Genomic DNA, 12,086 nt, shown 5'->3' with positions numbered 1-12,086 from the left:
GAACAATACATGCTGCTGCACCCAACTTTTGCAAAGTTTGAGTTTCATGCTCTTTGTCTGATAGCTGGCATTCAATTCAAATCAAAGGAGCTAAGCCAGTTTGCTCTTGCTGGGGACCCGGCCTACAGGATTCTAAAGCACATTAAAGAATAGAGTATTCCTGAATCCTCTGAGGAAGTAGTTGGTGTCACAAATCTAGAAGACCCTCCTTCACTTGTGTTTTCCACAAGTCCCAGGAACAAGATCAACTCCTGCACTCAGAAGAGCAGTTCACTTTAAAAGAGGTGAGTAGGAAGAACAGCCCCTTCTCTGAAGCAGCTAGTGGATGGGACTGACACAAGGGAGTGTTGTATGCTGCATAATCTGTTGGGATATAGTTTATATCCTTAAGGAGACTGTGTTGGGTCACCGCAACTGTACTGTATTTATTCAGCCCTGCAGCTACTTACCAATATCTATCCCCTATGCATTTAGTGTCAAACTCTATTCCTTAGCCATGACCAGGGTGATGGGCTGGCCTCCCTTCCTGCATCCTCTGGGTCATTGCAATCAGTCCCTGAACAGACCTAGTTCGTCTAGAACCCACATCTCTTGACTTCCAACTAAGTGCTCCATCCACTGGCTACTTCTTTGAAGTGCAGTAAATGCCTGCAAAACTTACCAGAACATTGCTCATTGGGGGGTAATAAATAAATGAAGGCTTGCTCTGTAGCACCTTGGTCTCAGTTTTCCCACGTGCTGTGCCCCTTAAAGTCTATACAATCCAGCTATTCAAAACATCCCCCTTTTGAGATTACCTTTGCTAAGTCTGGCACAACTTTCAAGATACTGCTCAGAGCTGTAGCCTTCAACCCAGTTTCAGCTGGGCCCAAACTCTTTTGCCTGAAAGTCTGTCCTATCCTTAAAACTCCTTTCTTATGCCCCAGCCCCACGGTGGGCAAAGCCCTGCCTCCCTGAGGATCTGTCTTACCGCTGTCCCTGAACCTTGTGCTTGGCATTTGATCTTCCCCACTGCAGACTCAGGGCTCTGCAGGAACCATCTGTGGTCATCTGTCCACCAGATGCAGTTGTCTCCTCTTTTAAGAAATGCAGGTGCTTTTTCCTAAAGCTCAATTGGGCATTAGCTAATCAGTCAAGGTTCACTGGCCTTTGCTGCCTCTTAAATGGTCCAATTGCCTTATGGAAAGACCATTGGCATTGTTTCTGTCAGTCCCCTGTATTAATTAGTGTTTTCTCCATTTAGTGTCACTGAATCAAGGTAACATTTCCATACTTTCCTGTAAGTGATATTGCAGGATGTTTATTGAGGACAAGAGAGAAAGGCTTTGAGCTGAGTTCAGTTAGTTGTGTAAATCCATTGCTCAAGATTATTTTGCTATTGTTGTAGTGTATTGTTCAGTGCAGACTTCTTTGGTTGTCCCGTGTCTAAGATAATACAGAGGAAAAGATTTTAAAGTATTTTAGTTCAACAATTGACCTTGATGAAGTAGTCAATATCAGCTTCATTGACTTCTCCATTCTAAAGATTATGTCCTCTTTTCATCTGGTACTTAATAGGGCAGCAAGACTAATAAGAATAACTACAGTTGAATCAACCCTTGGTCATCCAAGTGATAGGCTACTGATGTAAATAGAAAGTATTATAATGGCTAAGATTTTCGAACGTGACTAGTAATTTGGGGTGTGACACTGACAGACCAGGTGCCAACTGATGCCCGAGCCAGGCCAACTCATTTGTCAACTGGTATGGATTAAAGTCATTGTTAAATATATGAATGTATTTGGTTGTGAAACTTGGTAAAAACTAGTGGGCTGTTACTTGCATTGTTGACACCTACCTGAATCTTGTTATAAAGCAGCAATAATCATTAACATTGTGCATAGCCCTGTAACAAAAGCCGTATGGAATGCAAATGAAGAACTGTAACAGAAAAGCGCTACTGTCAAAGGAAGTGGTCATAGTGTGTAATGATCAGCAGTCAAAGATTCAAAATGCATTCTTCACTCTCCATCTTCAAAGAAAATGCTTATGTGGGTCATGACACTATCATCTTATTTTCTGAGAGAAGAAGCTATAAGTATGGATTCAAGAAAAGACGCTGGCTCTCTGGACTTTTCAGACTTTCACAGGGAAGGATACTGGATGCATTGAGAGAGTAACAATTTATTAAATCTCTGCCACCTTTTGGAATTACAAACCATGAGGGGTAACTAGTGGTGTACCCCAAGGGTCAGTCCTGGGACCAATCCTTTTCAACTTATTCATAAATGATCTGGAGAAAGGGGTAAGCAGTGACGTAGTAAAGTTTGCAGATGATACCAAACTGTTTAGGATAGTCAAGACAGAAGCAGACTGTGAGGGACTCCAAGAAGATCTCACCAAACTGACTGATTGGGCAACAAAATGGCAAATGAAATTTAATGCGGATAAGTGTAAAGTAATGCACATCGGGAAAAATAACCTCAACTATACGTACAGTATGATGGGGGCTAATTTGGCTACGACAAATCAGGAAAGAGATCTTGGAGTTATCGTGGACAGTTCTCTGAAAACTTCCACACAGTGTGCAGCGGCGGTCAAAAAGGCAAATAGGATGCTAGGAATTATTAGGAAAGAGATAGAAAATAAGACCCAGAACATCTTACTGCCCCTGTATAAAACTATGGTACGCCCACATCTTGAATACTGTGTACAGATGTGGTCTCCTCACCTCAAAAAAGATATTTTGGCCTTGGAAAGGGTTCAGAAAAGGGCAACTAAAATGATTAGGGGTTTTATTTATTAGTTCAAATAATAGAAGAACTAGAGGACACCAAATGAAATTAATGGGTAGCAGGTTTAAAACTAATAAAAGGAAGTTCTTCTTCACACAGCGTGTTGTCAACCTGTGGAACTCCTTGCCAGAGGAGGCGGTGAAGGCTAGGACTATAATAGAGTTTAAAGAGAAGCTGGATAAATTCATGGAGGTTAGGTCCATAAAAGGCTATTAGCCAGGGGATAAAATGGTGTCCTTGGCCTCTGTTTGTCAGAGGCTGGAGAGGGATGGCAGGAGATAAATCACTTGATCATTGTCTTCGGTCAACCCTCTCTGGGGTACCTGGTGCTGGCCACTGTCGGTAGACAGGATACTGAGCTAGATGGACCTTTGGTCTGACCCAGTACGTCTGTTCTTATGTTCTTATGACTCACCTGTGCATAATTTAACCTTTCAGTAATTCATATTTCCTTTTCTTAGCTAATACATCTTTAGTTAGTTTAGTGGACAATAGAATTGAGTGCCAGTGATGTCTTTGGTGTAAGATCTAGCGTACCAATTGGTCTGGGGAAAGTGACTATTCTCTTGGGACTAGGAGCCACCTGATGTGGTGTGATTTTTGGTTTAAGTGACCTTTTAACACACATTTCAGTTTGTCTGGGTGGCAAGGTAGACTGGAGAATCTGAGGGGCTTGCCTGTGATTCCATACTTAGACTGATATAGTGATCCAGGACTTTACATTTGTCATTGGCCTGGTGAAATCTAATTCTAGAACATACCACCTGTTGAGGGGAGGGGGAATCTGTCCTGTTTTCTGCCCTGAGATAGGCACTCTCGGATGTGAGCCACTCCAAAAAGCATTTTGGGTGCTCAACATGAGAAACCTTAAAAGGATTTCAGAAAGTGCCAGGTACCCAGCCTCTAAATATCAGCTCCCTCCAGGGTGTTCAGATCACTAGTCACTTTTGAAAACTTTGGCCATCAAAAATTATAACTGAAGCAGTGCCATCTTAGAGTGTGATCTCTTCAGATTGTGTACACCAGCAGGAAGAGTCCAGGTTCCTAATAGGTGAAATACATGAACATTCAGTCCAGTATTTGCCACCCAATTTTGTTGATACAATGTCTAAAGAGTCATAAGAAGTGTCCAAGAAGGTACATTCTGACATCTCTAGATAGCAACACTACAGTAGGATTTCCATATTCTATTAGAGTCTGAGATTATAAATGGACCTAAGCAATGTGGATGCTCAATTCCCTTCGCTTGTAATAGGAAGTGAGCACCTAAAACCTATACTTTTTGAAAATCTCTTCCAGTAAATAAGAAAAAATGTTACAAAGAACAGTGTGCAAATGATCTGAGATGCTGAAGAGCAACCTTCAAAACTAATTACCTACATTTTTCGCACACTTCCAAACACCAGATTCACCTCAACTATTAACTAGACGTCTGCCTATAGGCAATGTGAGTTCTTGTTCACTCTAAAATGGCATTGAAGTCAAAGGGAATATGTCTGACTAAAGGGCTGTAGGGCAAGGACAATATCTAAGATCTTTGTACAAGATAAATTCATTAGACAAACTGAATAATTTAGACATATTTGAAAAGCAAATGAGTGTAGAGGTGTTCCCTTATGATTATTACTCACAAAGATTTTTCTTGAAGAGGAAAAACATAAATTAATAAAAGCCAGAATGTCTTTAATGACAATATTAGTTGCAACTCTTTGACTGTTAAGACATGCATTCATTATAAACTGTATTGATTTCTTTTTTCCTTTGGACAAAATTCTCTGGTTAAGTTGCTGCAACTGTCGTTGAAGCTAGAAATATTGATCATTAACATTATGAATAGTGTGGTCAGAAAAGGCTTGAAGCAGGGCTTGAAATTTACATGACGACCACAGATTTTTTGGAAGGACTCCTTAAAATTACCAGAGAAAAACATATATATTTAATAAAACTGTCTTTCAATGAATGTATCCACTTGGAAATATTTCTAAATAATATCCCAAGCCTGCACAATCAAGTTTAAGGGTATGTCTACACTTCATTTCTCTTTTGAGAGAGGAATGCAACTACAGCTGAGTGAAATTGCAAATAAAGCGTGGATTTGACTTTCCCACGCTTCATTTGCATAATCGCGGAAGGCAGCTTTTTCGAAATACCCTATTTCGAAAGAAAAAACTCATTCTTGATGGGGTTATTTTGAAATAAACCCCTTTTTTTGAAATAACCCTTACTCCTTAAAAAATTAGGTTTAAGGGTTATTTCGAAAGAAGGGGTTATTTTCTAAATAACCCCATCTAGACTGCATTTTTTTCTTTCGAAATAGGGTATTACAAAAAAGCCACCGGCTGCGATTATGCAAATGAAGCGCAGGAAATTCAAATCCGCACTTCATTTGCAATTTCGCTCAGCTGCATTTTCATTCCTCTCTCAAAAGAGGAATGCAGTGTAAACATACCATAAGGCTTTAAAATCAGCTTTTCAAAAAATAAAACTTTAGGACCTATATTTTAAAAAATGATTCATGATTTTGAGAGGCCTCCTTTCTGTGGAATGACCTTAAAGGGACTTGATGTCTTAGAAAGTTCTAGGCACCTCTTTCCTGAAGATGAGGTACCACAAATCTCTAGCCTCACTTTCACATTTAGACCTAGTTTCCCAGATGCTATTGTTATGGGCATAATGTATGAACACAGTAGGCAATTTTCAAAGGCAAGTTGCCTAACTCCCATCAAAAGTCAGGCACTTAATTGTGAGTCAGGCACTTAATTGTCATGTGTGCCTTTGAAAATTCTTTCCCCACATAGTTATCACAGAGTAATGTAAACCCTGTCCCAAGTCATGAGCATAAAACCTTTATTCCATAATGACACTATCATGTTACTTCTCTGGCTACTAAATTCATGTATTCTGGTGATTCAGGCACTTAAATACACAAAGGAATCTAGCTCTACACTCCTGCCCCTTTGATACATGTTTGCAAATAGTTATATAGGCACAGTCATGTAAATGTAAATTGGTACACCAATGGATATCTGTAACAATAGATAAGGGGGAGATGTATACTGGGGATCCCATGGAGTTGATTTTGAGTTAATGTGGGGGGAAATGCTATTCGGTTCAATTATTTTCCCCATGGAAGTTCAGAGGTGAACACTGCACTATATGCTGTTCTAATGCTCATAAGCAATCAGCAGTCATTCTATCATATAAATCATTTTATCACATGGATCATGGCTTACAATTCCATGGCTCATCACACAATCTTGTGGCAATGCAAGGGTAATAAGGAACATGAAATGTGCTTATCACCAGTGCATGTTGATTTCTGTAAATTAATTAATATGGCCTGTCTTTATCACCAAAACATTTTTTGTGAATTTACGGTCCACTCCCTGGTTGGGTGCTGAGCTCCTCAATTCCCAGTATGGCTAGCTAGGGCAATGGAGTGAAACTCAGCTGTCGGGTCTCCCTATATCTCAGGATCATGTACAAATATTGGATTAGACCCACAACTGGAAACTTAGTCTGGTAAGTAGGCTGCATGAGTGTTCCTCCTTCATCTCTTTGGGCTGCAAGATTGTTATAACCAAGACGGTCTCGCAGTTTTGCTAACCATGCTTGAGTACCTAGAATTTGCAGGATGTTCTGATTGAACCATAACAGCAGTTTGATTGGTTGCAGAAGGAGCACATGGCTCTTACACTCAATGTATGCAATCAGCATGCATCTCACTTCACATGCCAGTGCTTTATGTAAACATCAGTTCAGTAATTTCGGTAGGAAAAAACGATGTGGACAGAAATCAGTGGAATCTGGCAGCTCTGCACGTGGGCAATGGTAAACAAAATAACTCATGTGCTACACATAGAGCCCTGTTAAGCTCTATGCAGCCCATGCATTGCCCCCGCCCCACTGGTCTACAATGTATTTTTTCATTTCTCCTCAATACGGGACTGGGCATTGCTCAACGGCCCCAGGAGCAGACCTGGGAGGGAGTTGCAGCTGAGTCACAATTCATTCCTGACTTTTCACTTGCTCCAGGTTACTAGTGGATTACTTCCCCTTCATGAGGGCATATCTTTGCTGGACAGCTGGTGAGAGACATGACTCCATCCATTCTCCACCTCTCTGACCACCTATGTGGGATGGGGAATAAATGGTCCCTGTGCAACATGCACTTTAACCTGTAGTTCAGGTAGCTCCGAGGTAGGATTGTTCAGTGATTAGCGCTTGCGTTCAAGACTAGGAAGATCTGAATTCAAATCCTTGCTTTGTTAATGACTTCCAGTGTGACAAAGGGCAAGATCCTGGGTCAGATTTTTAAAGGTATTTTGATGCCAAGCTATATCTTTAAATGCTTTACTACTTTCAAACATCTGGTCCTTAGCTTTGCTGTGCCTCAGTTCCCCATCTCTATAATGTGGATAATAGCATCCTATTTCACAGGGTGTTGAGGATAAATATATTCAAGATTATGAGGCACTTGAATATCATAGGAAAGGGGATCTAGTAAGTACCTAAGATGGACAGACCTTCTGGCTTCTCCCTTACACAAGCATGGAGAGAAAGAGAGAGTCTTGCCTACTGCAAGTGTAGATGACAGCATTAAAGAATAAATCGTGGAAGATCTGCTAAAGGATTTGCTGCACAGAGAAGTCTTTTTGAGAAATTCTTCATGTCAAATGTTGACAAGCTTAGGAAAGTAAAGAACCTCTAATAGTGCTATCTCCCCCCAATGAAACTCACCAAAGAGAGAATTAATTAGTGAGAACTTGTTTTGTGTATGACACTATTTAAATAACCATACTCTATTTTCCTTGCCTGCCTCGTGTTACAAAGGGATGAACACATAACTATTTGCCTATTCTTTGTTAACCAGTTACTCCTGCAAAGCACTGAAATGGTAAGATTGGGGAATGCAGGGTTGTATGTATTACAGCTGGGGGCATTGTCTCATTGTATCAAATACTCAGGGGTCATTGTGTAGAAACATGTAAAACAAGTAACTACCAAATCCATAATGGTTATTTCAGCCTTGATATCAGGTTCTTTCTATGCCCTTTTACAAGATTTGTGCTGTAGCTCTGCAGGAACAGGTAAGGGGAAAGATGCAGCTACCTAGCTACTTCACCACTTTGTAACACCTTTGAAAGTTGGTTACTGGTGCATTAGTTATATTGGCATTTTTTGTTTTCCTTAAATATCCTCTGGGTACATCTGGCTAAGTAGCAGTTCAACAGAAAAGGACCTGGGGATTACAGTGGATGAGAAGCTGGATATGGGTCAACAGTGCCCTTGTAGCCAAGAAGGCTAATGGCATATTAGGGTGCATTAGGAGGAGCATTGCCAGTAGATCTAGAGAAGTGATTATTCCCCTTCATTCAGCACTGGTGAGGCCACATCTGGAGTATTACGTCCAATTATGGGACCCTCATTACAGAAAGGATGTGGATGCATTGGAGAAAGTCCAGCAGAGGGCAACCAAAATGATTAGGAGGCTGGATACATGACATAGAAGGAGAGGCTGAGGGATTTGGGCTTGTTTAGTCCACAGAAGAGGAGAATGAGGGGGAATTTGATAGCAGCCTTCAACTACCTAAAGGGAGGTTCCAAAGAGGATAGAGAGAGGTTGTTTTCAGTAGATGGCGGAACAAGGACAATGGTCTCAAGTTACAGTGGGGGAGGTCTAGGTTGGATATTTGGAAAAAACTATTTCACTAGAAGGATGGTGAAACATTGGAAAGGGTTACCTAGGGAGGTGGTAGAATCTCCATCCCTAGAGTTTTTTTAAGTCTCGGCTTGACAAAGCCCTGGCGGGGATGATTTAGTTAGGGTTGATCCTGCTTTGGGAAGGGGGCTGGACTCGATGATCTCCTTAGGTCTCTTTCAACCCTAGGATTCAATAATCTCTTATTCAGGTGACTGCCATAAGGGGCAAATCTTCCTGCAGTCTTCTTTCCCCATTCCTTCAGCATGATATTTTCGCACTGAAAATGCATGATCTCTACTGCAGTTTATTGGTACATGCTTCTACTATGTACCAGGAAATCATAAAAATGAGCCAACTGGCTGTACCATGTGTAAGCTAGTGAGGTTTTGTTGGAAAGGCCTTAACCTGATTTGGCATCCCCGTTTTTAACAGGATTGTATGACAGAAGGGGCAGATAGAGATAAGCCTGCACAATACATCTTTATCCTTCTTTAACAAACAGAAAGACAGCTCCTTTTCAGCCCACAATTGCAGGCACATTTTTGAAAGAATGCAAGAAATGTTTTCTTGATTTTTATCTGGTTTTAATTACGTTCCTCAAACAATGAAAGTATTTGTTACATTACGCAACAAAAACATTTTAGTTCAGACATGTTTTGCCTGAAGTGGGAACTAAAATAATGGAAAGAATGCATTTTTTAATCATCCATTACATTTGGTATAATTAGTACCAAGTCTTCTAGATGATAAAGTTTTGAGTAAAAAAAATGTTAATTTGTTGAGTTTGGCATAACTATATGCTGAAGCCATGTATGCTGGCTTTGCTCCTGAACTTTATACAATGGCACTAATGGAGTTGATGTGCACATGCATGTGTTTGTTGCCATGATGCTACCTCTTAACAGCTGGCTGTCAGAGAAGATTAAAAAAACCCAAGCCCTGCTTCTGGGGCCAGACAAAGGAATTGTCCTTTAGCTCAAATATTAGAGACCTGGTTTTGGCACTGAAGTTCTCTTCTTTGCTGTCTAGCAACATGTGGTTTATATTTTTGTTCCTTTTTTGTAACTCACCTAAGCTCCCCCATCCCAGTAGTATCTGAGGGTTTCATTCTAACTTGTTTATCCACAATGCACCCCAGTGAGGCAGGGAAAACCTATCAGCCCCATTTTACAGATGGGGGAATGAGGCATATAGACGTAGGACATGTCTACCTTGCTCCACAGTTTGTATTAGGGGAGCATGAATAGCAGCACACACCAAAGTGCTGTGCTGAATCTTTCCAACATGGAAGTGAACTAAAAGGTTCTTAGCTCCCATTGCTATGGTTCTCCTCAAAGAAGCCTATGCTAATGTGAGGTCAGAATCTTTCAGTGCATGCCCACAGATTCCACATGGAGGAGTTATTACAGCACAGTACTTTGATGTGCAGTGACATTCACACCCCTGTAGTACAAGCAGCAGGGCAGAGCAGACACTCTTAAGGGCATGTCTCAGTGAAGCCATGACAGCATGGTCTAGCCCTCAAGGGTATACCCAAGAAGGCTTGTACAGCCACAATTATACTGCTTGTTATTCAAGTTATTTGTAACGTCTACATTTTCTGTAGTCACATATCTGATTGCGCTGAAGACATACTACCCTCAATGACCTGGCCAAGGTAACACATGAAGATTGCAGTGGAAAAAGGAATTGAACTCCCAAGTCTAGGTTAACCTCTCGCTCTCCTCCCCCAACCACTGAACCAGATTTCCTCTCTGAAGAAAGTTGTTACAGGTCCAGTTGTACTGCTGTAATGCAGGAGCTGTCGTATGATAGGAAACCAGGAATTGCCATACTGGATCTGACCTATGGTCTAATTCATCCAATGTCCTGTCTTTGACAGCAGTCAGAAACAAAAGACAATATAAAATCTCAAGAATGAGTTGTGCACATTATCCAAAGTTAGTACTGAGCAAGTAATTACACTACAGAAAATCATCATCCACTTTGCAAATGCCACACATTACTGGGAAATTATTAGTATTATTTTTGAGTTTAAGTATTGTTGTATGTCTATAAATTCAGATGCTTTAGTTACCATGCATGTGTCTACACGGCACCCTAAACTCGAAATAAGATACGCAGTTTGTGCTACACAAACTGTGTATCTTATTTTGAATCTATTTCAAAATAGCCCATTTTAAAATTTGGCGCATCTACACAGTGCCAAATTTCGAAATAACGTCCTATTTTAAGCCATCCCTTAACCCTCGTGCAAGGAGGTTTACTGGGATGTTGAAATAGTGCCCCCGTTATTTTGAAGAATATTTTGAAATAATGGGGGGCTTGTGTAGATGTGGAGTAGCTATTTTGGGATACTTTCAGTATCCCGAAATAGCCATGCAGTATAGACATACCCCATGAGACAAACAATAAAAATGCAGAAAAATTATTTAAAAAAATTCTGGGTAGATTTTGCTCTACATACAAGCTAATCATTTTAAAGTTTGATATGTTAAGACTATTTACAATAAGCTACAACTGCAGGACCCTTAACTGGGGCTGTCCCTGTTCCAGTTGTATAAAGCTCCTTTTCCTAGTTCTGCGGGGAATTGAAATGTAAAAGATTCAAAATGCATGACATTTTATGCATAGAAAAGCTGTTTTTTGTTGTAGGATTAAATCTTGCCCGCCCTGAGCCTCAGGTGGGTGTAATTATTGTGGAAAAATTCCATGTTTGAGGAGATTGATGTTAATAGTTTAAAGCCTTCTATATATGTGGGAATAGCTACAGTAAAATAAACTCAGTATTGCCAGCCCCAAATGGTCAAAAATCATGACTCCTGTCTACCTAAATAAATAAATAAAATTTTAAAAAGTATGAGATTGGCTTTAAAATCATGAGATTCTGTAAAAAGAATAGTTTTGCTCTCCTTTTTATTTGCCTTCTGCTTTCTGAGCCTTTTGCACGGACTATGTCTATTTTAAATCTTTCTCCACAGTTGTGGGAGCTTGAAACTTATGTTTTCTTCAAAAATGAAAGATGAAATTATCACTTATTCATTTGACTCCTGAATAAAGTCACTTATTGCAGCTTAGTGTCCACATTGGGATCCACTCTGAAATAACTACTCCAGAATAGTTAACTCTGCAATATACATTCCAGTCAATTTCTCCATGTAGAAAAGACCTAAAAACAGAGACAATGCTTTCAGTGCACTGATACCAATAGAACTTTCTCATAGACATTAAATCTTCATGAAATAGCTTTTAAAGAAATAGCAAAGTAGAAGAAAGTATAGCAAATTGGGAGCATTTTTCTGTTTTTGGTAAAACCTCCTTTCAATCATTGGTGTAGTGAGTACAGGCACAAAATCCCCTGAGCCAGATTAAGGAAAATGGCACAGGCCCGTAACTATGCTGATTTACACCAGCAAAATTAATCCATTGTTTGCAATAACAAAAGTTTATACCAAAAAAGATGCTGATCCTGGACATACTTATGAAATGTGCTTTGCTGTCTGCAACAAGCTGTCTGTTGAAATCAATGGAGTAAAACATGTTTGGGTAATGTTGCACTATTAAGGACCAATTGTGTAAATATGTATGTGAATATTATTTATTATTT

General features: G+C 40.0%; 1 long non-coding RNA gene across 3 annotated transcripts in view; it reads right to left on the bottom strand.

Moving 5' to 3' along the window:
- The window catches only part of LOC106732363 (uncharacterized), a 77,042-nt gene that overhangs the window by 26,556 nt on the left and 38,400 nt on the right, over positions 1 to 12,086 (bottom strand). The window contains exon 5 of one of the 3 annotated variants that reach the window (XR_012904401.1): positions 9,111 to 11,648. The exons of the other annotated variants lie outside the window; for them this stretch is intronic. This is a non-coding gene — a long non-coding RNA (uncharacterized LOC106732363). Of the gene's footprint in view, positions 1 to 9,110; positions 11,649 to 12,086 lie in introns of those variants that run through there. 3 annotated transcript variants of the gene reach the window in all.

This window comes from Pelodiscus sinensis, chromosome 5, assembly GCF_049634645.1.
Source record: "Pelodiscus sinensis isolate JC-2024 chromosome 5, ASM4963464v1, whole genome shotgun sequence".
NCBI classification, from domain to species: domain Eukaryota; kingdom Metazoa; phylum Chordata; order Testudines; family Trionychidae; genus Pelodiscus; species Pelodiscus sinensis.
This window is presented reverse-complemented; position numbering and strand designations above follow the sequence as displayed.